Source organism: Gymnoscopelus microlampas, assembly GCF_963454915.1.
Source record: "Gymnoscopelus microlampas genome assembly, chromosome: 12".
NCBI classification, from domain to species: domain Eukaryota; kingdom Metazoa; phylum Chordata; class Actinopteri; order Myctophiformes; family Myctophidae; genus Gymnoscopelus; species Gymnoscopelus microlampas.
Genome location: NC_139949.1, coordinates 14,867,449 through 14,872,225, shown reverse-complemented (window position 1 = coordinate 14,872,225; position 4,777 = coordinate 14,867,449).

The window sequence follows — 4,777 nt, the reverse complement described above, 5'->3', positions numbered from 1 at the left end:
GGCGGCTTGTGTTTTTATTTCTCCCCCGAACCGGGAGAGGAGAGAGAGAGTGAATTTTAATCTCTGTGAGAACACCAGAATTTTGCAAGCCCAGTGTTGTGATTTCATATTGTAAGGAGGGCCCCTTTCCAATTTATTTCACTCATTATCTACCCCTTCCTTTAAAGGGGAAAGCCATGGATTTCAGTTTTTCGCTTGACTTTTCCCCCCATGACATACATTTTGCTCATAAATATGTCATGTAAGTGCATGTATAGTAAAGGAGGGAAAACCATAACAAGAAAATGCCTTCTGCATGCCAGGGCTTCAACCAAACATGCCACTTTGTTTCCACTCAGGTCCAGTTGAAAAAAGATAATACTGTGCGGCTTTCCTAGGCCGCAGACTTTGCTTTGAGGTAAAGGTGAACTTGAGCTCATGGATCTGTCCCAGAGGAACCCTTCGCTAGTGCATGCCAGAGAGACCATAAATAATGAGTTTTGCTGAAGTTGCATACTCGAACATTGTCTCTTCCCCATTGCCTCAAATGTTTTGTTGTTACACTGTGGTCTTTCTAGACAGTTTGAATCACCATACAAGCCTACTTTTATTGTCCGTTCATTTTTGAGATATATGGAGAAAAAAAAAGGTCTTAACCCATTTTTTGACAGTGCGTCACTTTGTGCTTAATATGAGTATCAACCGCTGACAAATTGAGTGGGATTTCATCTCTTTCGCTATCAAGTTACTTGAAAACAAAGCGGGGATTAAAACAATACTGCTGTGTGAATTTTACATACAATGTGGCTACGCAGCCAGACACACTTCTTCTGACTGGACTAGAACCCAACATTTCACATGGAACTATGGCTGGGGGCACTCGTATGAGATGGTTATATTACGAGGTACGTCAAAGCAGATCAGCACGTCTGCAAATGAAGATGGGCTAATAATATCCTTGTCGAGTCGGTTTGCTCCTGTCATCTCTGCTCATGCTATACCTCACTGCATCGTTGCAGTGTACATGTATGTCGCAGCTGAACTGTAAGTGGTAACTGGAAAACACCCCTGGCAAGACCTTCAGAATAAAATCATGTGATTCTCAGTAAAGAAATGTCAACTTCTGTGAATGTCTGAGCATTTGGTTTGATTACGTGGGGAGGGGAAAAATGAATGGCCACTACACTGTAGACCACTAAACAACAACATGTTCAAAGTTTGATATATTGAATGCCTCGGCATGTAGAGGCATGGTCATTGGGGGAGACATTGTGGCTGATTCAGTCAGTTTTTCCATCTCTGGGTTTATATAACAAGTGACTGATATATTCTACATTCATACCCCTGGCATTGCTTCAGAATACCCAATCAAATATTAGTGGTCAGCAAAACTGCAGGGGCTACAAAAATACAACGTTTGGATTCACAAACAAATCTGCATGCGCAAGGAAGGGGAAACATAAACGTAAAATGATGTACAAGTAAAGGTCACGCTGTGTCTGTTTAGCCACTACAATAAGCCTTAATTTGTTATTGAAACATCCTTTTTTTGTGAGTCATTTCTCATAGTCATTCTGTCTCTGTAGAAAATGGCAAAAGCAAATAGGGCTTTTCACACTTGTGGTTATATCCGTTGCATTGTTTGGGAATATCAGTAGTTGACAGGAAATAAACTTGGGCCCAAGCTGTACCCTAGCGATGCTATTCCATTGACCTCTTGGGTGGCAGGATGACTAGCTATGTTACCTAGCAGTGCACATAAACATATACTGCCCTACTTGTGAGGGTAACTGAGCTTAGAAAACAATATATGAAGGCATTTCGTCAGTATCACTTATTAAAAGAGAATAATGAATGGTAAGAGTTACATTATTCACGGGCAGAAAGTAATGATCTCTAAATAATACATGGGTGTCAGTCAGCCTTGTGACCTTTTTACTGTAGCCTATTGGGCACGTTGCTCAGCGGCCTTGTACATCAAGCCGCCTCACGCAGCAGAAACAGGAGATCGGCTCCTGCCCTATGGGCCACATGGCTCGGCAAGGGCTTACTTACTATTGGGCGTGGTGGTTTCCCCAAATACTAGGGATTAAAGAGTTTAACCCCTTCAAACCGGGAAAGCGATCTGTGTGACCACTTTATCAATATTTTATACTTTGGATATTCAAAAATAGCAGATATACAATCTTTAACATTTGTGCAAATATTTGAATATATATATATATTTTAAAGGAAACATTTTTGACTCATCTTTGCCTCTGGGGGTCCCTGGAACAAAATATTTTGAGATGGTGGTCGGCGGCTAAATACATAATTTTTGGTGGTCCTTGACATGAAAAGGTTTGAGCACAACTGATATAGCAACAATTGTTTTTCAGAAAACTGTTAGGATTTAGAAGACATTTGTAGAATCGGCCTCAGGTGTAAATGGGTCAAAGACTACTGCAAAAAAAAGTCACAAGACAGCATCTTACAATGCCCAAGCCATGGAGTTGGGGTTCACTTCCACAGAGATATTCTCACCTGAGGCTGTGGTCCTGTTACACCACCCATGTCTCTGGCCTGCTGGTACTGGTACCATAGAGTTGGCTGGAACCCGTTTGCTTCCTTCTCCCCTTGAATAAAAAAAGAATATATATATAATATTCTATGAGACTAATTAGCCTACACTCTAACACATGTTGATGAAGATGTACGTGTTATCGTTGCTTGACATCAGTGTTATTTGCCATTTCATGGATTACTTTCAGCAGGTTACGTTATCAAACGTGCATTTCTTGTTAACAAAGCTTCTGTTCGTAAACGACAAGAACACCTAATTGCTGCTTTTGAAAACTAGGCAGACATGGAAGAACATGCATGGAATGAGGTTGTTGATCATTGGCTATTGCACTTTGAAGGGGTCAATTTGCTTACGGCCAAAGAAGCATAGGGTAAAAAGCAGGACTATCATGAGTTCAGTAATAAACCATATTTGTTCAGATGTATTAAAAGTATTACTATACCAATAAATATAACCTATTTAATTAAGCAGAGATGTTTTCATTTCAGGTTGACATACCAGGCCAATTTGATCTGGGAAATTGGCCAATAGGCCGATTTGAAGGGTCCATTTAGCAACAGCGTGCAGTAACTGCCTATTCGATACCTATGGATTATTAACATGTAACACACTATGTAGATTAGAATATATCAACACAACAATACCTACAAAGCAACACAACCAAGGGGTTGTGGTCTTTTACCAAATGTTACTTTTTACAGCTAAAGTGGTGCCATGACCCTGTATAAGCAGGTCATCACAATGCTGGCTTGTGGTGGACGTTTTTGTCAAAATTCTATTTTTTTCCATGGACACACAAATGAGTGGACAATAATATTACCAAAAACACATGAAGAGCTATAGCCTCAAATTACCTTTACAGGTCTGTAACTCTGAGAGTCTACATTTGTACACTCTCAGAGTTAGGGGGGTCCTTGAAAATAAAAAGTTAGAGAACCACTGTCCTAGGACTCCTAATGTATCATGCATAGTGTCATAGCAAATCAGTGTCATACATATTCTGAGGAAAACCTGCAGACTGACATTCAGTAATTGGGTCTTGAGATCAAAATAAGAACATAATATTATGTTAAAAAACAAAAAATCAAAAAGAATCCACTGACAAGGCCAAGTCTTGCCACCGACGTATATGGACACATTGATGACCCTGTAGAAGCAGGTGCTCAACAACCTAGGTGGCCAAGATGTGGGGGTAAGCCTTCTCATGTCAAAATTGTCTGGTCCAGTGTTGCCAGATTTTGCGAAAGAAATAAGCAACATGGTCTATGAAAACAAAACAAAAAACATTTTAACGCAAATCTTGTATGGCCAAAAGTCGCTTGTAATAAGCGGACATGGCAACACTGTTTTGGTCCGTGCCCTAGCATAGCCTACATCATTCAGTGCTCGTTTCACATCAGCAACACTTCTCTGGGAGGAATATTAAGTGTGATTTCAGGCAGTGGTGAAATAAGTAATGATCAAATGTTTTACTTAAGTAAAAGTAGAGATACCAAGTGCTATATAAATACAAATAAAAGTCCTGTAATCACAATTTTAGGTATTAGAAGTATACTTACAGTAGGCTACCAAACACCTACTCATATGCAGAATGATCCATTTCACATTACCTAACTACTAATTAACAGTATACTTGAGTACTTATTTACTTCACACCACTGTGGATAGGTCTATTTGTTTCAATCTTTATGAGTAAGAGTAAGTCATTTCAGAAACCTCTGGATTCTCTTAATCTTACCCCAACCCACACAGTCACTTTGTTACTGCTACATTTTCACACAAAGCATGCCACAAATCAGAGGTCATGGTGACCATAATATCTTGCATGGGGTAATACAACAGTCGAGTGTTTGTGAAGCTTCACTTCCATGTTAATCTAATGTCTGCATGCCTACAGTGAAATATAAATTAATGGCCATAGTTATATATGTTTTAATAACAATTACAAAACATTGGGTTATGTATAATCTAAGCATATATCCGTTCCCCCCACTGTTTTACCCATAGTTATAATATAGGTTTTAGTAGCCTACATTTGTTACAGGTTGAGTGGGCACCTAAACATTGTAGGCACCTCAATGTTAAGTTGGCCGTTTTTTCCTAAATGTCAAAAAATAAAAATATGCTTTCATGATCAGACCTAAACCCTTCAACGTCTTGTTTATGCCCAAAAATATCCATATAATTTGTAGCAATTGTAGAAGTATTCTAAAGGCCTTAAATGTAATTTTAAAA